At 44.9% G+C, this 21,510-nt stretch overlaps 1 long non-coding RNA gene across 1 annotated transcript; it reads right to left on the bottom strand.

Annotated features, from left to right (window-relative positions):
* Positions 1 to 897: 897 nt before the first annotated feature.
* On the bottom strand, positions 898 to 17,360 carry LOC121133339. The gene is made up of 3 exons (XR_005870175.1): positions 16,937 to 17,360; positions 2,790 to 2,842; positions 898 to 2,296 (listed from the first exon to the last, which is right to left on the bottom strand). It is a non-coding gene; the product is annotated as an uncharacterized LOC121133339 (long non-coding RNA).
* Positions 17,361 to 21,510: the final 4,150 nt, after the last annotated feature.

Here is a 21,510-nt window from a genome sequence, read left to right as displayed (position 1 = left end):
CCTGGTTCAGTGAGAGACCCTGTGTTAAAAAAAAAACAACATAGTGATGATGATGATGGGGGCTGGAGGGAGGCTCAGTGCTTAAGAGCACTACTGCTCTTCCAGAGGACCTGAGTTCAATTCTAGCACACGTATCAGGCAGTTCATAACGCCTCTAATTCCAGTTCTAGCTTTCACAGGCATGTGATGCCTGTGGTGCACACACACGTAGCTAAGCAAATAAATTTATTTTAAAAATTAGTGACGAGTGACTGAAGGAGACATCCAAATGTCAACCTCTGGTCTCCCCAGGCACCACAGAGCAAGCACACCCACAGGCATTCATATACCACACATGCAAACACACACAAAGCAGGAGGGACCTTGAGGTTAGTGGGAGTTGTCTCTCTGAGTCTGGGTGGTACATAGGCCCAGGGGCCCCACAGGATGAAGGAGTTGTCTGTGGGCTCAGAAGTCTAAGGGTAGTTTGAACAATTTAACAAGATCCTGAGCAGGAGGGAGGCTCTTACTTACAGATAACAAAGTTGAGGACCCTCTATGTGGCCAGAGGGTAGATTTCCATGGTGTTTCCCACCACCTCCTGCCAAGAGCTGAAAACCAGCTTCCTTTCCTGTTTTGACCTCCACAGCACTTACAAAAGACTTCTCTGTGTTCTGTGAGCCCTGGGATGGCGCTGCTGTGACCACATACATTAACTTTGTAGAGAACAACCGATTCTCTATGTAAGGATTCATGAACTCACAGCCCTTCCCCATGGGAAGTTTCTCATTACTTCCAACAGAACATTTTATTTTCATACATACATGACATTATAAGTTCATTTTAAATATATAAATACAAGTAAGTAAAAATGGAAAAAAATACTTCAGGAAAAAACAAACAACCAACCAAAACCTCTCTATTGTTGCATTTCTTTTTGAAATAGGAACAGCAGTTCCCAACCAGTGGGTTTTGATCCCTTGGGGGATCAAACGACCTTTTCACAGTGGTTGCCCAAGAACATCAGAAAACACAGATATTTACATCACAATTTATAACAGTAAAATTACAGTTATGAAGTAGCAAGGAAAATAATTTTTTGACTGGAGGGCCACCACAACTGAGGAACTGTGTCACAGGGTCGGAGAACCACTGGAATGGAAAAAGTTGTATCGAGGGCCAGGCAGAGTGGAACAAGCCTGGAATCCCAGCACTTGGGAAGCAGAGGCAGGAGGATCAGAAAGTCATCTTCTGCCAAAAAGACCTTGGGAGGCCAATCTGGGCTACATGAGACACCACTAACACCACCACATCTCAAAAAACAAGACACGAGAAGAAAGCTTAGGGCTCAGGAGAGGGCTCCGTTGGTAAGGAACCTGCCTGGCTGAGTGTGATTCCACAGAACCAACTTGAAAATTCAGGGCACAGTGCAGCTGACTGTTGATCCCCCACCCTACCCCAGGGTTCCCTGATGAGCTCCAGGCCAGCAAAGAGCCTTTCTCACGGGAGATAGACCATCTTCAGGAAGAGTGAACCTGCAAAATATGCTTGAAAATAGGTGGGTCAAAACAGGCTCTGGAGACTGATATTAATTTCCATCAGGCAGATTTCTTGACACAGTAGCCCAGCTCTTTCCCCCAGGAACCTGCAGGCATCTGTAAAACAACTGGAACGGATTTACATCTTGGTGTTATAGCAAAGGGCTACGGGTTAAAAGGCATGAACATTTTTAGAAGACAATCAGAGGAAATTTAAAACTCTGAACCTCTGAAGTTGCATCTGAAACCTGTTCATTCTGGACTATGAAGCCTGTAAAAGAGGCACACACACCTGTCTGTATTTTTAGCAGGAAACATAACTAATGAGCTGGTGAGCTCTCAGTACCCTGCTCATCAAACGCCATCAGATAGGCCTGAGAGGGAGGAGTAGATGAACAGAAGTGAGACAGCCTTTCCAGCTCAAGCAGTCCCAGGTTTCTCCGAAATGGGAAGGAATGGGTCCCATCCACCCCTGTGACAGGAATTGGCAAGGGAACTGTGGGACCCGAGTGAGAGGTCAAAACAGAATAGGTAACTCCCAAGCCCAATAGAAAGTCAATGGACTTACATGCTATTGTCAGGCTGGGAGAGGGGAATGAGTCTCCAAGGCTCCCTCATTTCTCCACCAGGCTGAGGAGTTTGAAGGCTGGCAGAGTCTCAGATGGCCGGTATTGGTGAGGCTGGACCTCCATGGCGTGGCATATAGGATGAGCCCGCATGGGGGCATTCTGATTTCCAGTGTCTAGGTGTTGGCAGACAGGGCATGGCCTAGCTGGCAGCTGAGGATCAGAGCAACATTGTGACAAATGACTATACTGACCGCATTTAAAGCAGGCTCCTGGCTTAGTTGATTTGGGCTGAGCTCCAATGGGATGGAGCCTAGTGGTTAATATTCCTTGTCCCTCTTGTGGCCTCAGGGCAGCTGCTAAGGCTTGCATACACACACACACACACACACACACACACACACACACACACACACACACACACACACATCGTGGTGGTTTTGAGACGGGTTCTCTCTGTGTAGCTCATGCTGACCTGGGATTCACAATCTTGCTGCCTCAGTTTTGAGTGCTGGCATAACAGTGTGCCCTCTAAAGGATTTCTAAGTTTTGTTTTGAGTTGTTTAAAGGGACAGAGCAGAGTGGTGGGAGCTGTCATCTTGCAAAGGGCAGCCCATGTTCTCTTCACATGGCCCTGAGGTGGGTATCACGTGCTCTGAAGTCTTGAGTGGTTTACCGGTATCACAAGAACAAGCAGGATCCTCACCCCCCTTCGGCTGAGGCCTTTCCAGTGCCAAGATGTAGATCTCTGACCTGTTTCTGAAGAAGGTAAAAGCTGATGAATTCCTATTATGTGGCCACGTGGTGTCAGATTGAGCGTGAGCAACCCTCCTTCAAAGCCCTGGAGTCCGTACACCCCTATTTGTGCCAACAAGTACATTGTGAAGAGTTGTGGGGGAAATGGCTTCCATATTCCAGTGAGGACATGCCCTTTTCACCATCCGCATCAACAAGATGCTGTCCTGTGCGGGGCTGAAGGCTCCAGACTGGAATTCAGAGTGGAGCGCTTTGGGGAAGCACTGGGCATAGCGGCCAGGGTTTATATTGGCCACGTCATTATGTTTGTCCTCACCAAGCTGCAGAATAAAGAACATGTGACTGAAACCATGCCAATTTCAAGTTCCCTGGCCACAAGATGATCCACATCTCAATGAAGTGAGGCTTCACCACCTCTAATGAATTTGAAGATAATGGCAGCTGAGAGGTGGCTGCCACTGATGGCTATGAAGTGATAAATGTCCCCAGTCATCCCCTGGAGAAATGGCAGGTCTGGTGTTTGAGGGCTTCCATTGTGCTGGGTCCTATGTCACACCAAATTGTATTCAGTAATAAATCTCACATCCAGTTTGGGGGAAAAAAAGGGTTGGGGGAGCAAAGAGGGGAGTTTTGGAGGCTGGAAGGCTGGGGGAGAGTCTGCTGTCGGGCCGTTTTTTCTGCCATCCCAAAGGCAGCAAACAAGAACAGAGGCTGGAGGTGGCTCTGGCAGGTGACACGATGCAAGCTAGAACCTGAGGAAGAGCATTCCTTTTGCAAGCAGTCACAGGAGGTGGTACTGTCAGGAGGACCACACCCTGGGAGAGGACCGGGAGGAGGACGGGGGATAGGGATGGGGCCTGAGCATTCCTTTTGCAAGCAGTCACAGGAGGTGGCACTGTCAGGAGGACCACACCCTGGGGGAGGACCAGGAGGAGGACAGGGGATAGGGATGGGGCCTGGGGGATGTGGTTCTTGCTTAGAGAAGCGTGACAGTGCAGGGAGAGTTTTTCCCTGTGGAGGACGGGAAGTAGGACCCTGCAGTCTCATTGCCAAAGTGATGGTGTTTCTCAAATTTAATGTTACACAAGTTACCAGGGGAACTTCCTTAAAGGCAACAACACAGAAAAGCCTCATGCTACCCTCCCCCCAAAATTCAGTACCAAACTCAAGGCTTCTTGTGCTGGCTGTCACCCCCAGTCTGTCACCCCCAGTGCTGGTCAGCCACTTTTACCTTCAGCAACTTCTCTCCCTTCCTTCCTTCCTTCCTTCCTTCCTTCCTTCCTTCCTTCTTTCCTTCCTTCCTTCCTTCCTTTCTTTTGTTGTTTTGTTTTAGACACAGGGTTTTTCTGTGTAGCTTTGGCTGTCCTGGAACTTGCTGGTCTTTAACTCATAAAAATCTGCCTGCCTCTACCTCATAATTGCTGGGATTAAGGGCCTGGACCACCAAAAGTCTCGTTCTATCTTTCTTTCTTTCTTTTTTTCTTGTGTGTGTGTGTGTGTGTGTGTGTGTGTGTGTGTGTGTGTGTGTGTGTGTGTATGCATGTTTACATTTGTGTGGACACAACTTTTTGGCCAAGGAGGTCTGCTTTACATCCGGTAATTGCTCTCTATTAAGGCAGGGTCTCTAGCTGAACCTGGATCTCCCCAATTCCAGTTACTCTAATCTAAAAAATTTACCCTCAGGGACCCCCCCCAGCTCTATCTCCCAAGTGTGGGATTACAGGCGGCCATCGTGCCTGTGAGGTGCTCATTATATGGGTTCCATGGGTTGTGACTTCACCCACATGTTTGCATGACAAGTGCCTTATCAAGTGAGCCATCCTCCAAAGCCTGTCCGTCTGGTTTAGTTTGTGTGTGTGTGGATACAGATTCATTAGGGGGAGTGAGAAGGCACTGACAGTGGCGGACTTTAAGGAAGGACTAGCTTGGTTTTCTGTTGTTGTTTGAGACAGTCTTGCTATGTAGCACCCGCTACCCTGCTTGCTATGTGGACCAGGCTGGACTCAAACTCACAGAGCTCCTCTTGCCTCTGCCTCCAGAGTACTGGGATTAAGGATGTGTGCCACCATGCCTGGCCTACAGCAGTATATTTACAAAGAACCTTTTGCATTACAGTCATAGGGAATGGTTCAAAATAACCCTCCAGGACTTTTGAGTGGGGAACAGAACGATAAGCACCAGCTGAGGTAACCTGGGCGGGGGACTGAGCCTCTATTTTCGAACATGGAACATGGAAATTTAAGATATTAAAGTAGACACTTGGCTGTAGTGTTGATTAAATATACACATTTTAAAAATGAAAGTAGAATCACGCTATGAATATTACTTAGTAATTTGCTTCTACAACTTATTTAGGAACATAATTGCTTAGCAAATAAATGCCCAATCGGATCCTGACCCATCAGGTCCGTACTGGAGCAGCTGGAGTTCTGTGAGGCTCAGGGCTCCATTTCTTTTGTCAGAGCTAAGGAGGTGCTAATCTTTAGCCTTCATTTGGCCTAACTCTAAGCTATTAGTCGTGAGCACACGAAAGAGCCTGGACTGACCTTAGCACACATATAAAATGCCGGTTCCCAGAAGAAGCCATATTCTGTCGAGTTAATTGAAGAAATTGCTAGAATCAAAATACGAATTGGATTTTATGTTTTCCCTTATTATGGATCCCTGTCTCCCTTTTTAACATTTTACTGTTGTTTATTTTGTGTGTGCTTTGTGTGTACTCATGTGTGAGTGAACGCATTTTAATTGAACATGCCAAAAAATAATTTGAGCACATAAAAGAAATGAATTTGAAAAGAGAACTGAGCCGGGCGTTGGTGGCGCAGGCGGATCTCTGTGCGTTCAAGGCCAGCCTGGTCTACAAAGCGAGTTCCAGGACAGCCTCCAAGACAATACAGAGAAACCCTGTCTCGAAAAACCAAAAAAAAAAAAAAAAAAGAAAAGAGAACCTAAGTGGCCATAACATGTTAACATCGTTGACAAAAACAGCATATGAAAACAACCATAGATACATGAATTACTAGAGACCCATGACACAACTACATGAAAATAGGGCATCCAGATTAGAAAAAAAAGTTAGAAAGCTTATCTCTAAATATCTTAATACCTATTAAAATGATATCTTTGGAGTATTAAGGTTTTTTTTAGAAAATATAATCCCAATAAATAATGAAGTTCAAACTCTGTTTATTAAAAAATATCTTCTATATGATTATGTATATGAACTATCTGTCTACAAGTGGTTATATTTTATTTTTACATAATGCATTTTTTTTGCCCAATTGTCTTGTAACAAAGTGCTCATGTAAACTAAAGTTCTTAACTCAGCCCAACTTCATTTTGCTCATAGTAAATCAAAAAATTTAAGGAAACAAAATGATGTTACAAGACAAAAAAAAAGGAAAAGTCAGCTTTAATCCCAGCACTCAGGAGGCAGAGACAGGCAGATCTCTGTGAGTTCAAGGCCAGCCTGGTCTACAGATAGAGTTACAGAAGAGCTGTTATATAGAGAAACCTTGTCTCAGAAAACCAAAAAGAAAAAAAGACAAAAACATTTACTCAACATGACCACATAGGTCAGAAAAAGAGATGGCTAATGTCCTAAATCTTTTTTAAAAACACATAACATAAATTTTTAAATAAAAAAAATTAAATCTGCTTTTAAGCAGGACATGGTGACACACACCTTTAATCCCAGCATTTGGGAGGCAAAGGCAGGCGGATCTCTGTGAGTTCGAGGCCAGCCTGGTCTACAAAGCAAGTGCCAGGATATCCAAGGCTATTAATCAGAAAAATTCTGTCTTGAAAAACAAAAAAGCAAAAAAAAAGAAGAAAAAACAGACGATCACCCCTACTGCAGGATGTGTCTTTCCTTCTAAGCAATTGTCCTTCCTTGAGATACTAAACACTTTATTCCAAAGATTAAGAGGGTAATTTATATCTGTGCTCTTAGATATGTCTTGTTTATATATGAGTATATAGATAAATACAAACATTTTTAGTATGTTTTTGACTATTACTATTTTAAAAACAAAAATAATGAAAAGGTTTTTATTTTTTTTAAGATCCCTTTTTTTAAACAGGCCTATATAAGAGAAAATCCTAAGTGTTTTCTGTTTGGTGGGGGAGGAGGGGTTGTTTTTTGTTGATGTTTTTTTGTTTTGTTTGAGACAGGGTTTCCCTATGTAGTCCTAGCCATCCTAGAACTGGCTCTGTAGAAGAGCAACCAGGCTGGCCTCAAACTCACAGAGATCTGTCTGCCTGTGAGTGCTGGAATAAAGGTGGGCACCACTACTGCCTAACTACTTTTTATGAATATGTTTTGGGGCCATTTTCTTTCAAACCACCACAGTAACCTATATCACAAATAAATGCTATGTCAGACAGAAAGGGTGTTTAAAAAGTCAGATCCAGATAGTGATGTCTAATAGATTTTGTATAACCCAGGAGCTTCTTTCTTTTTTAATAGCTTATGTTTCTCTGTTTTACATGCGTTGGTGTTTTGCCTGTGTTCACGTCTATGTGAGGATGTCAGATCTGGCACTGGAGTTACTTACAGTTACTTACTGCCATGTGGGTATTGCTTAACCAGTGAGCCATCTCTCCAGTCCCCAGGAGTTCCTTCCTTAATGGTCTTTACCAGCTGTTCCTGAAGATTGATGTCCTGCTAACTACTCACCTTCAACTATATCAGATCCTAGGAACAGCCGTCCCAGCTATGAGGGACTTCATTTAATAAATAGTATGTGCCCCCTTATAAACATAAAATGTGATATTTGGCCAATAGGGAAAACTGTGAATGAAAACTTCCAAAAAGAAGCTGTGGAGACTGACTGCCTGACTGACTGCTGCAGGTCCAGAGCCATCTTGAGCTAACTCCAGCCCCAGGACAGCTGTCTCTTGCGCTTATGACACCTGGGAACTCCCTTCTCTTGCCAGCTCTTCCGTGTCCTCCCTTTTCTCCAGCTGCCCTTCAGCCTGGCTCCTCCTAGCAGGCCGGATTCCCCGGTCTCACTTTCTAATCCACCAGTTTCATTCTCCAAGCAGGGGATTCCCCACCATCAGCTTCTGCAATTTTCAGGCTGGTAGACGTGTTCTGTGTGCTCAGACAGAGAGGTGCAAACAGCAAAGACAGCGCCATCTACTTCCTGTCTCTTTCCTGCCAGCTGACTGGCCTGGGAGTGAGGATGACACGGAGAAATTTACAAGGGAAGTAAGCAATGGATCAGTACCTTGCTCCTGATATGTGCGTAAGATCTTCCCTGTCACTGAAAAATTGCTTTCACAGACATTTTGGTCCTCAGTTTGGAACTTAGTGCCTGAACACAGGGAATCCTCCAACTGCATGCTGGGCCCTCCAAATGAGATATGTCTTGGGGAGTGGGGTGCAGAATATAAAATAGAATTGGAGGAAATAGAAAGGCTGTACCTTGTCAAGCTGGGATGTGCATGACTTTCTCTTTCTTTTGTGTTTTCAGATGTACATGCCTGTGCACACGCACACGCGGAGGTCAGAGGTCAATGTCAGCTGTTTTCCTCTATTGCTCTCCTTCCTACTTTTTGAGACAGGGTCTCTCACTGACCCTAGACCTCACCAACTGGCTAGACTGACCTACAGCAGGCCTAGGGATCTTTTTGTCCTGCCTCCATGCTGGGTCTGCAGCCTTATCACTCTACCGAGCTTTTTATGTGGGTACTGGATCCCACCTTAGGTCCTCATGCTTGGTGACAAGAGCTCTTACTGACTAAGCCATCTGTCAGCCCCTTCCTTCTGTCCTTCTTTCCCAAGACATGATTTTAGCTGTTCATTTTATTTTGTTGGGAGACAGGGTCCCACAATGCACCTGAGACTGGCCTGAAGCTCAGACTCCTCCTGAGTCTGCTTCTGATGGTGTTTATGCCCGAGATGAAACTGAATTGTATATAGGCAAGAGATGTGCTTATATGCATAAAGCAAAAAAAAAAACAAAAAACAAAAACAAAAAAAACAGCACTGTGCTTTGGATTGCGAACTTTAGCCTTTAGCCACTGAGACTTCTCTCTGGCCAAGCACTAGGGAGGCAGAGGCAAGTGGATCTCTGATTTGAGTCCAGTCTGGTCTACATATTGAATGCCAGACCAGCTAGGCCTACATAATGAGACCCTGTCTGAAAAAGCAACAACAGGGCTGGAAAGATGGCTCAATGGTTAAGAGCACTGACTGCTCTTTCAGAGGACCTGAGTTCAATTCCCAGCAACCACATGGCAGTTCACAACTGTCTGTAATTCCAGTTCCAGGGGACTTGACATCCATGGCTAAAGCACCAATGCATATATAATAAAAATTAATAAATAAAAAAGCAACAACAACAACAAAAGATTACTCCTGGAAGCAAACCAAACAAAACCAATGCAACGTAGGTTCATGGAATCGGTGGTATCGGTGGTATGGTTTGTGCCAAATTCCAAAGCGATCTTCCAGCACAGGCTGCTGGACACAGAACCTGCCTAATGCTGTACCCTACATGGATTTAAACTAACAGAAAGTAAATATTTAAAAGTAGATTGGGGAAAAGCATAAATAAAATACATTAGTTGGCTACGGTAGTAATTACCTGTAATTTCAGCTTCAGCACTTGAATAGCTGAGGCAAGAGTATTGATTACAGGTATGAGGCTAACCTCATTTCCATAGGGAAATGTCTTTTTTAAAGATTTATTTTTTATAGTGTTCTGCCTATGTGTATTCCTACATGCCAGAAGAGGGCACAGGTCTCATTATAGATGGTGGTGGGAATTGAACTCAAGACCTCTGGGAGAGCAGCCAGTGCTCTTAACCTCTGAGCCATCTCTCCAGCACAGCACATGTCTTATAAACCCAAACACTTAGGAGGCGGAGGCAGGAAGACTGTAAGCTTGAAGCCAGTTTGGGCTTTAAAAGGACTTGAAGTCCAGCTTGAGCCAAAGAATAAGATCCTATCTCAAAAACAAAACAAAAACAAACAAAAGGTAAATATGTCAAGAGAACAGAAATTCGCAAAGTCGAGCTGGCATGATGGTTCAGCTAGTAAAGGTACCTCTGCCAAGCCCCAAACCCTGGGTGTGATCCCTAGGACCCACACTGAGGAAGCAAAGAACAGATTCCACAAGTTGTCCTCTGACTTCACCATATTCTCCATTGAGTACACACACACACACACACACACACACAACCAGGAGTTGTCCATAATCTCCATTGTGTCTACACACACACACACAGTCAGGAGTTGAGTGTTGCTCAGTGATTATGTGTATGTTTAGCATTTACAATAACCTAGGCTCAATTGCCTGAACATTAAAAAGAGAAACAAATAAATCAGAGTATGGACTTTTATATGTGATATTTATAGCCATATAAAAATGTATGTTCCATTTAGCTATTTATAGCTGAAGATGTAAACTTGTGAGTTGTGTGTTTCTACTGTTCTACTAGAATGCCAAAAAAAAAAAAAATCTCCTGAGGCTGACTCCCACAGGGTCCCAGTCCTCTTGGGGAAATAAACAGAATTAGTTGTTGGGGAGGGCTGTTTCCCCTGAAGGCTGTCAAGTTCACTGCCAGGGAAGTGGGGACCAGTAACCACCCTTTTGTGTGAGGGGGCCGACAAAGAAGACAGGGGTGTCAACACGGTACTAGAAATCCCCTTTGGGTACAGCGTGGTGGTGGTGTGTGCTTGTAACTGTAGCACTTGAGGGACAAGAGGATCGTTATAAACTGGAAGCTAGCCTGGGCTACAGAGTAAGACTGTCTCAACTCAAAAATAAAATGAGCAGTCACCGTGGGGCTGTAATCCTAGTTCTTGGGGAGATCAAAAGTTAAAATCATCCTTGGCTACATACTCCCATCCCAGACCAACCTGGGGTACAGGAGACCTTGTCTCAAAATGGACAAGTCAGCCTTGGATAGTCGGTGAACTTTGTATCTCTTCGGTCTGTAAAAAAGCCAAACTGATGAGATTCTATTTGTGGATAGAAAATGAGAGTCGTTTGTTGTCTGGGTCAGGAAAAGACTGGTAGCTGGTAGGAAGTGGACTCTTACTGGCCTCTATCTGAAGGACTGGCAAGGTCACCCTGGGGAGAACTTGCAGGGCCACCAGAGAGTGACACCTTGTGGTGGTCAAGAGTAATGACAGAAACAGTCCCGTGCTTGGGAGAGCTGGGCTTTCCTTCAGTAGGTGTGACAGGCCCAAGGTCTCTATAGGGAATTATTTGAGTCCTTGGCCTCAGCAAAACCTGGAACAGGGACAGCTTAAATAAAGCTAATTGACTAACTCAGTCTTTGAAGAACAAAGTTAGTTTTTAGTTTCATTTATTTTGGGTTCTGGGGGTGGGGGTGGAGAGTAGGGGCAGGGTCTCACTATGTAGCCAAAGCTGGCCTTCAACTCAGGATCTTCCTGCCCCAGCCTCCTGGGATTCCCTGGGGGGAGGGGGGCATTTATTTTTAAAAAATGCTGATTGCTGAGCTGCACATGATGGCTCAAATCACAGCTCTAGGGATGCTGAGGGGAGCAGAAGTCTGAAGTTGCCCTAGGCTATGGTGAGTTCTAGACAATGCTAGTCTACAAAGTAAAATGCTGTCTCAAAAATCCCAAACAAAAAACTCAACCCCATTGGGATTAAAAATGATGGTAGTGGTGGTGGTGGTGGCATTGGTGGTGGCGGTACACACCTTTAGTCCCAGCATTTGGGAGGCAGAGGCAGGCAGATCTCTGAGTCTGAGGCCAGCCTGGTCTACAGAGTGAGGGCAGCCAGGGCTACAAAGAGAAACCCTGTCTTGAAAACAAAACAAAAAGCAAAAACCGGTAAAACAAAACAACAATAGCAACAAAAAACTCAACCCCATCTCTTTCCAAATGCAAACAAGACCGTCAAAAACCAGCAACAGGGCTGGAGAGATGTCTCAGTGGCTAAGAGCGCTGATTACTCTTCTAGACAATGAAAACTCAGTCCCTAGCACCCACATAGTGGCGTATAACTATCTGAAACTCCAGTTCCAGGAAGCCTGAAGCACTCTTTTGGTCTCCTGGGGTACTAAGCATGCATGTAGTGCCTAGACAAAATGTAGACAAAATACTCATTGCATAAAATAAAAAATACAATATTTTTTAAAAATTTAAAAAGGAGGCCATGCATGGTGGCAAAGCCTTTAATCCCAGCCCTTGGGAGGCAGAGGCAAGGGAATCTCAGTGAGTTCCAGGTTAGCCTGGTCTACAAATTGAGTTTCAGGACATTCAAAACTATTTCACAGAGGAACCCTGTCTTGAAAAACCACTCAAAATTTTTTTAAAAAAGAATCCAGATTTTTAAAAAATCCACTCACGTTATAAAAAGCAAGCAAACAACAACAAAAACCCCAAAGCCAATCGTTTTCCAGCCTCGCTCACTAACACAAACCATTATCAGTACTATTTAATTTTGTTTTTACTTCTGGGCACCTAGGATTCTAACATTTGGAAGATGAAGGCAGCAGGGTCAGTACTTCAAGTCCAGCCTGGGCTACATAGTAAGACCCTGTCTAAAAAAATTTTTAAAAGTGGGACATTGGGCTGGGCGTTGGTGGCGCACGCCTTTAATCCCAGCACTCGGGAGGCAGAGGCAGGCGGATCTCTGTGAGTTCGAGACCAGCCTAGACTACCAAGCGAGTTCCAGGACAGCCTCCAAAGCCACAGAGAAACCCTGTCTCGAAAAACAAACAAAAAAACAAAACAAAAAAACAAAACAACAAAAAAAAACAAAAAAAAAGTGGGACAGTGGGACCAGAGAGCTAGTTCAGTGGTTAAGAGAGCTTACTGGGGCTGGAGAGATGGCTCAGAGGTTAAGAGCACTGACTGCTCTTCCAGGGGTCCTGAGTTCAATTCCCAGCAACCACATGATGGTTCACAACCATCTACAATTCAATCTGGTGCCCTCTTCTGGTATGTAGGCAGAACACTGTATATGTAATAAATAAATAGGATCTCTCACTGAACCTCAGACTGTTGGCAGTCAACAAGCCTGATCCTTCTGTCTCCATCTGTCTCCTACCCCTGTAGGGTGGGAGTTACAAGAACATATGGCCACACCCAGCTTTTTACTTGGTGCTGGGGATTTGAACTCAGGTCCTCATGCTTGCACAGAAAAAGCTCTAACCTACTGAGCCATCTCCATAGCCAGCTCACTTTTCTTCCTTTCTTTCCTTCTGTCTGTCTGTCTTCCTTCCTTCCCTCCCTCCTTCCCTTCCTTTCTTTCTCAAGACAGGGTTTCTTTGCGTAGGCTTGACTGTCCTGGGACTTCCTCTGTAGACCAGACTGGCCTTGAACTCACAGAGATCCCCCTGCCTCTGCCTCCCAAGTGCTGGGATTAAATATTTTTATATTTGTGTATGAAAGCTTTGCCTAAATATATGTCTGTGTACTGCATGTGTGTCTGGTTCCCACAGAGGCCAGAAGAGGTCATCGGGTCCTCTGAAACTGGAGTTATGGACGGTTATGAGCCGCCATGTGAATGCTAGGAATCAATCCCAGATCTTTTGGAAGAGCAGCAGATGCTGTTAACTACTGAGCCCTCTCTTAGGTTCCCCAGTTTTCTTTACTTTTAATGGCAGTGCTACATAGCAAACCAAAGGCTCAGCCATGCTAGGCCAGCACTCAGTCCTTAGCTGTGACTCCAATCCACCTATGCCTTTGACACTGCACAATATTTTTTTTTTGTTTTTTTTGTTTTTCGAGACAGGGTTTCTCTGTGGCTTTGGAGGCTGTCCTGGAACTAGCTCTTGTAGACCAGGCTGGCCTCGAACTCACAGAGATCCGCCTGCCTCTGCCTTCCAAGTTAAAGGCGTGCGCCACCAACGCCCGGCTGACACTGCACAATATTTTAATTTTATGTATTTTTGTTTTTCTTATTTGCTTGGCTTAGTAGATATGCTGTCATACCTAGTCATGCTCTGTTTCTGCTCCACTCTCATTTTTCATGTATGTGAAATGGCATGCATGTATGTACACATGGTTTTTCCTATGTGTGAGTGCATTTGCATGTGAGTATGTGCCAGTACATGTGGAGGTCAGAAGTAGATGTTGGAAATTATCGTCCAGGAGTGGGGGCTCACGCCTGTAATCCCAGCATCTCAGGTGGGAGGGAGCAGAAGCCGTACTTGAGAGTTTGGGGTCAGCCTCCTGGGTTTCAGGAAATTATCCTCCACTACTTTTCCACTTTATTCAGGGTTTCTCAGTCAATCCCAGAGCTCACTGGTATGATTAGTCTTGCTAGGTAGCTTACTCTGGGGACCCCCCCCATCTCCACTTTCCAAGGCTGAAATTACAGGTACGCCATCATGCTTACCTGACGTTTATGTGAGTTTCTGGGGATCCAAACTCTAGTCTTCAAGCTTACAAAGCAAGTGTTTAACCTGAAACACTTTTATAACCCATTTTTCATTTTTTGAGACATGTCTTGCTATGCCGCCCATGCTGGCCAGGAACTCTATATAGCCCCAAGCTGGCCTCGAACACTTCATCCTGCTGCCTCACCTCTGGGGTGTTAGGATCACTAGATTGTGTCACCATGCCACCTACTTACACACGAAAGCTTGTCTTTATGTTTGTCCTGATTTCTTTTTTCATTGTTGTTCCTTTTGGTTTTTAGAAACAGGGTTTCTTGGGGCTGGAGAGATGGCTCAGAGGTTAAGAGCACTGACTGCTCTTCCAGAGGTCCTAAGTTCAATTCCCAGCAACCACATGGTGGCTCACAACCATCTACAATTCAATCTGGTGCCCTCTTCTGGAGTGTAAACAGAAACTGTATATGTAATAAATAAATCTTAAAAAAAGAAAAAAAGAAACAGGCTTTCTTTGTGTAGCCTGGGCTGTCTTAGAACTACCTCTGCAGACCAGGCTGGCCTCTGCCTTCCGAGTGCTGGAATTAAAAGCCTGCATCACCACCACCTGGCTTGTCCTGATTTCTGAATGGGTTACTTTTATTTAACTTTTTATTAGTTAATTTATTTGAAATAAAGTCTCATAATGTAACCCTGTCTGCCCTGAAACTCTATATATAATCCAGGCTGGCCTCTTACTCATAAAGATCTGCCTGCTTATGCCTTCCAAGTACTGGTATTAAAGATGTGTACCACTGGGGCTGTCTGCTTTTTTTTCTAAGAAAAAATTTGAGGGGTGTGTGTGTGTGTCTGTGTGTGTGTGTGTGTATGTGTGTGTGTGTGTGTGTGTGTAATCAAATACATAATAGTATAATAGTGAAGTCCGTTAAAAGCAATCTTTGGCACCAGACAACTCCCTGAGGCAGTCTCAATTTCCAAGCTGTACGGCTCTGTAGGTTGCATAGTTAGCAGAGGGACTTGTGGTAAGAACAGCTTATGATTAAGGAACTTGCATGGAAACTGCTTTTGTCTGTGACAAGTTTATAATTTTTGCTGAAGGCTATAGGATTTTTTCTTTTCAATAGCCAGCTCACTGTTTTAGAGACACTTTTTTTTCTTATAAATTAAACAGCCTCTGAGTGTCTGTGTCCTCTTTCCCTCTGTGTGTGTTACATTTTCCCTTGTTTTTATTTCAATCCTATCTTTATGATTGGTTTGTAATACCTTAGGAAACATCGTAGATTATGGAGATGAATCCCTTCTGAGACACACCCTGCCCCAAGCTCTCTTTGGTGCCACTCATGTCTGTCTCTCTCAGCGAGGACCAGCCCACACTGGGGTTTCCTCTGAGTCATTTTGTTTAGCCTGGAGCACCCTTGTGCCTTCCCACAAATATCTCTGAATAGAGAAATTCAGAATAGGGCATGGGAACCAGTCAGAGGTTGCAAACCCATTCTCCTCTTGGCAGGAAGGGGCTGGAATAGAGCCTAGCCCCGGGTCCCAGAGAAGCCCTGACCAGCACAGGACAGCTAAGAGAAAAGCAAGCTTCCCCTGAGGAATAACAAAAGGTCCTAAGGGCCCTCACTGTCACATTCAATGCAAACCATAAGTAAAAAGCAAGGAAAGTATTTGACCATAGAGGATGGAAAAGTTTGTTTTTGGAAGACACCCAAAACCTTGTATGTGTTCTAAGGGAGGTTGCCCCTTTGGAGTCAGTACAGGACATACTCAGACAGCAAATTCTCAGCACAAAGGAGATTTATTACCCCAGGGGGCAACGGGGTGGGGAGGGTGCAAAGGCGGTGGCGGCAGCAGCAAGTAAAAGCAAGAGAGTCAGAGGGTGTGTCTGCAGGAGTGGGGTTGTGAGGGGAAGGGGTGGTCTGCGCCAGGGTGAGCTGGTAAATCCTCATTGGGCATGAGAGCCAAATAATGAACTTTGATTGCTGGAACTTGGTGTTTTGTCTCAGGAATGAGTCAGTGGCTGAGTAAGGGAGGACCTCGTGGGGTAGCTTTAGGAATGTAATCGTTTTTAGCAAGAGAGGGTAAAAGGGGCAAAAGGGGCAAAACCTGTCTGCAATGTTTGCCCTGCTCGGGCCTGCTAGAGTAGAGCCCTAGTGTAGTCCTAGAAGTCTGGAGGCAGAGGCAGGAGGCTTGTCACGCCTTTAATCCCAGCACTCGGGAGGCAGAGGCAGGCGGATCTCTGTGAGTTCGAGGCCAGTCTGGTCTACAGAGCGAGTTCTAGGACAGCCTCCAAAACAATACAGAGAAACTCTTTCGCAAAAAACGAAAAAAAAATGCCTGCTCTAGTTCTCTTCATATGTCATGTCATGTGATATTAATTTCACAGCTGTTCAGTGACACTTCCTTGTTGGGGGGCCCCACTGGTCAGAGGTTACAGTCTACCATTAGTTTCACAGCTCTCCTAGGGCCTAGCACAATATGGAGGATTCTGTTGCCCTCCCCCCTAAAGGGGGCATCCTGCTCTCTACCTAGCTCTATCTGGAAGGTGTCTCTGGGCCCAGATGCCTGACTTATCTCAAGGATGACCCTTAAGACTCTTCCCCAGCTGCCACATAGTAATGAAGTAACATGCTCTATTTTCATAGAGCCAGGCTGCCACTAATCCAGCTGTATGATAGGAGGATGCCACCTAATGCAAATTAGGGTTTACCCCAGCTACCACCCCAATCCTGTGTCTCCCCTGTACTCTGAAATAAAATTGGGCTGTCTCACCGAAGCCATCTTCCAGAAGGCTGTTTCTGCCATGTGCACAGGCCGTCTTTCTGCCCTTTTGTCCTCATGGACTGGTGACACTGGCGACCAATGAACCTGGAAGAAGAAGGGCCCCCTCATCTTCTTGGACTGGATTTCACTCTTCCTTTCTTGCGATAAATGTTTCCCCATCCCGTTTTCCAGTCTCTTTCTGTCTAAGTGTTTTGTTTTGTTTTCTCTAGTCTTTTCTTTCTCTTTAGGCTGATCTTACTACTTCTTACATACTGTGCATTTAAATGGTCTTTTCCAAATCACATTTAACAATCTAGGCCTACAGCAATGTTGGGGGGGAAGTCCTGTGCATTTGTCATTAAAGCACTGCTGGCCAATAGGGAATCAAGATAGGTGGGACTAGGAGTCCAGGAGGACTCTGGGAAGGAGAAACACAGGGAGTCAAGATGTAACGCCATGGGGTAGGAAGCCCGGAACTATTCTCCGAAAATGAAAAGCTGAGGATTCCTTCCAGGCTTCTGTGGTTTAACGAACCAAGACCCCCGGAAGCAGTGGCCCAGGTGTTTCAACAATTGAGACAGCTAAGATAATGGAGCCTTACAGACCCCAAAATAAGGACTTATACAGGTTTCTGAGTTTTTTCATGATCCCCATTGTCCCGTGCTACCATCTCGCCAGCAAGAATGACGCGGCACACTTAGGATCCTTCTGCAGAACAGCTTTAATGCGTCTTGAGAGGGAGAGCATAAGCTTACAGAGCAAAGACCCAGGGAGCGAAAAGCCCAACCCTTATATAGCTCAGCAGTCCCCGCCTCGGACGTGTCATCTCCTGACTGGCTCCTGCTCGTCAGCCCATATGACGCCACGGGAGAGGCAGAGAGTAAGGGATAGAAAAGTAGCAGGCACGTGCGCACCAAGGTTGTTTACTCCAACTGACAACTGGTGTCAGCGCCATCTTGTAACGGAGAATGTGGGGGCGGCTCCCCACATCTCCCCCTTTTTTGTTTTAATAGCAAACAGGCTCTCCCAGGACATTAGAGGGTAGAGACAGTGGTTGAACTTCCCAAAGAACAAAATTAGTGAGACGTGTACGAAACCTATCCCTAGATTCATCAAAATCCGGGATGCTTCCGACCTGTCCTCTGCCTTTTTCTGGGAAAAGGGAAAAAATACAGCAGGTAACCCTTATGCAGGACAACATGTCTCTCAGAGGAAAATATCTCTCTGTGCGATGCCTTTGCTCAACACCCCTCTTGGGAGGCCAGACTAAACACTCTACCCTGTGCAATGAACCTAAGTTCTGGGTGTGCAGGAGCTGTTCAGTCGGCAGCCTATTGCTTAAGCATAGTCAACCAGATATCGGTTGACACCCCTTGCTCGAGCGCAGTCAGTGCTTGTGCTATGACCACCTTATCTCTTTTGTTTTGGGTTCTGAGCTTGCAGACCAGCCAGAGAATAAACACTATTCCGCAGCATAGGACTGCTCCAAACAATCCCACCCCCACCCATTCTTTGAAATATTAAACAGCTGAAGAAATCCACGAAGACAATCTCTCCCCGTGAAGGACAGGTCAACTCAAATTCATATGTCTCGCCATCCTTTTGCTCCATAACGGTTCTGGTGAGCCATTCTGGGACCCAAAAGGGATTTTCTTCACTCTGTGGAAAAACACAAACAGCTCCCCTAGATCTTATTAGAATAGGATCCGGGCCTTTCCATTCATTAGTTAGCACATCTTTCCATTTCACAAATTCTTTGGGTCTTTGCGGATCCGAGCAATGCCTGGTTGCTGCATTTTGACCCTTATCATCCAGATTTTTAAAAATTCATAGTAAACAATGCCATGGCAATAGCCACTCTTGGTGTTGGGGGAAACTCCTTCATAATTCCCCCTTTTTGTTTTATTAGGTAAGACTTAAGTGTGCGATGTGCTCGCTCCATGATACCTTGTCCCTGAGGATTGTAGGGCAGGCCTGTAGTATGTGTGACTTGCATTTGTGCAAGCTTCCAGTTCCTGAAAAGGGTATAATCCTTCTCCCATTTTTGTTTATCTTCTAATGTCCCTCTTGAGGACTGTAAGGGCTCCCCCTTATCCTTAAATTTACCGGGGGGGGGGGGTGTTATCTTTCTTAGTTACAACCGGTTTCTTTTTACGTGCACCTAACCTCTCACTACGCTCGGTTTCTGACATGCTAGACGGATTGAGAGGAGCCATGATAAAAATAAACACCTGCGGCTCGAATGAAACAAAAGTAACGACCGCGCGCAGCTCTTTTATCTACAAGAGACTAAAGCACACAGTCAGGCACTGCCGCTTATCCTAACAATTGTAACGATGTAACAATTGTAACACAGGCTCCAATCCAAAGTCCCAGAATAACATACCTCTCCGAGCGTAGTTACCTGCAGTTCTGAATCCTCCTTGAATCCAAGGGGTCTCCGATGGTGCTGACGATGATGAGGTCTCAAGTTCCCGGGTTTCGGCACCAGATGTCCCGCGCTACCGTCTCGCCAGCAAGAACGACGTGGCACACTTAGGATCCTTCTGCAGAACAGCTTTAATGCGTCTTGAGAGGGAGAGCATAAGCTTACAGAGCAGAGACCCGGGGAGCGAAAAGCCCAACCCTTATATAGCTCAGCAGTCCCCGCCTCGGACGAGTCATCTCCTGACTGGCTCCTGCTCGTCAGCCCATATGACGCCATGGGAGAGGCAGAGAGTAAGGGATAGAAAAGTAGCAGGCACATGCGCACCAAGGTTGTTTACTCCAACTGACAACTGGTGTCAGCGCCATCTTGTAACGGAGAATGTGGGGGCGGCTCCCCACACCCCATGGTATGAACAGCGCTCCCTTCCAGCAGGAAGCAGTTTGGAATGAGTGACGTCCTAATTCCCATCTTGTTTATAAATCTTTGTTTTCATTTAAATGGGATTGTTTATAATTAGCTAGTGATCACAGCCAATCTCTTTTTAATGGTAGAAAGGGGAATTATGGTATGGGTATGGTTTTTCATTTATTGAGACAAATTCAAGGTCAATTTTGTGATGTGTGTATTTCTCCTCTTGATTAAGTATTGTGCTTATACTGATCTCTTAAAACATAATGCATAATTAAATACAGATTATAGATAGTTACTTATAATGGTCAGAACTTATAGTTAGGTAAGTTAGGTTTTCTAGATATACAGAAATATATTTGAGATAGACAGGCTTCAAACCTTTCAAAGACCTTCAGAAAATGACATTTAAAATGGTTTAGGGTTTTTCTTGACAATGAGAAATGTCTTCTCCTGGCAGCACCAATTACGTCTGAGAGGAAGATGGGCATCGAAGAAACTCCTTATGGAGTTTGCTTTCAACATGGCAAGATTAGCCATTTGGGCAAGACACTGCTCTTTCCTAGACTGCTTGACTGTTATTGTATAATCTGGACATGCAGGACCCACAGGAAAGTGACTGCTGAACTCAGTCTTACAGGGTTCCTGCTTCATGGAAGAGTCTACGAGACTTTCTGCAGGACACAGAGAAGCGACTGACAGACTGCCAATGCAGATGGACAGTTTGAAATTTCCTGCTTTGCTGAGAAGTCTTCCAGACACATTGTGGCCTTATGGGCTGAAGATGGATGCCCCAACGTTACAGAGGAACTCCAGGTGACTGACCAGGAAGTGAGATGTCTCTGTCAGTTCTAGTGTTTACATATTATCCTTCTGAAGTCTTTGATAGAGTTGAAGACAGATAGTTATAATTATAGTTTTCCTTAGTTATGATAAGAGATAAGCTACATATAGGACTTTGGACTCACAAGAATGAGATAGATGATATTTTCTTTAAATCTTGCTAAATGTTGATAGACAAAATATTGTAACTATGTTCTTACTTGATAACTGTTCTTTTATATATAATTTGACTATGTTAAAGTTAAGACCTTTTTTTTTTGTTTGTTTAAACAGAAAAGAGGAGATGTTGGGGGGAAGTCCTGTGCATTTGTCAATAAAGCACTGCTAGCCAATAGGGAATCAAGATAGGGTGGGACTAGGAGTCCAGGAGGACTCTGGGAAGGAGAAACATAGGGAGTCAAGATGTAATGCCATGGGGTAGGAAGCCCGGAACTATTCTCCGGTAAGAGAAATACTTAGATTAACAATTATGGGGTAATTACTTAAGTCAGAGCTAGCCAGTAAGAAACAAGCAAGGCCAACAGCTTCATAATTAATATAGCCTCCTGTGTGTTTATTTGGGACTGATGCGGCTCTAGAACCAGGCTGGCGGGAAGGCTTCTCTCAAGGAAAAAGTTTCTCTTTACACTTTAGGCTGATCTTACTACTTCTTACACACCGTGCATTTAAATGGTCTTTTCCAAATCATGTTTAACAATCTAGGCCCACAGCATCAAAAAGTAAAATAGCACCTGTGTTCAGCAGCAATAGGCCCCCAAGAAACACTGAGGAAGTAATGGTGGGTATCAGATAGCCCAAAGCCTCCCTGCCCCAGTGACTGGGCCTCTTGTCAGGGCTGACTGATCCTGTGACCAGGTGTTCTGAGAAGCCTAACCTCTCATTATCCCCATCTACTCTAGGAGAG

Source organism: Mesocricetus auratus, unplaced genomic scaffold (genome assembly GCF_017639785.1).
Source record: "Mesocricetus auratus isolate SY011 unplaced genomic scaffold, BCM_Maur_2.0 Super-Scaffold_4256, whole genome shotgun sequence".
Lineage (NCBI taxonomy): Eukaryota > Metazoa > Chordata > Mammalia > Rodentia > Cricetidae > Mesocricetus > Mesocricetus auratus.
This window is presented reverse-complemented; position numbering and strand designations above follow the sequence as displayed.